Genomic DNA, 329 nt, shown 5'->3' on the forward strand with positions numbered 1-329 from the left:
GGGTACAGGAAGGCACGGGGCCAGTGGCATAGGGACTACCCCCAGGCACAGCTCACCAACCCGCACCCCCAGGCCTGGCAGCACCGAGGCGACGGGGGGTAGGTTGTGCCAGCACTGAGGGGACATGGCAGGCGTCCTGCCACCCAGAGATGGGGCAGCAGCACCCTCCCCCTGTCCAGGGCCTCGGCCAGTGCCAGGTACCTTGGGGAAGGGATGCCCTGTGGCACCCTGGCCTGGTGGGAGACCCCCAGCCCCAGGGCCAGACTCTGCCTTGTGCTTTTGGGGAGGGGGAAGCGGCCAGGCAAGGGGCTGCTCCGGGAGCATCCCGC

Source organism: Fulmarus glacialis, unplaced genomic scaffold (assembly GCF_000690835.1).
Source record: "Fulmarus glacialis isolate BGI_N327 unplaced genomic scaffold, ASM69083v1 scaffold11977, whole genome shotgun sequence".
Classification (NCBI taxonomy): domain Eukaryota; kingdom Metazoa; phylum Chordata; class Aves; order Procellariiformes; family Procellariidae; genus Fulmarus; species Fulmarus glacialis.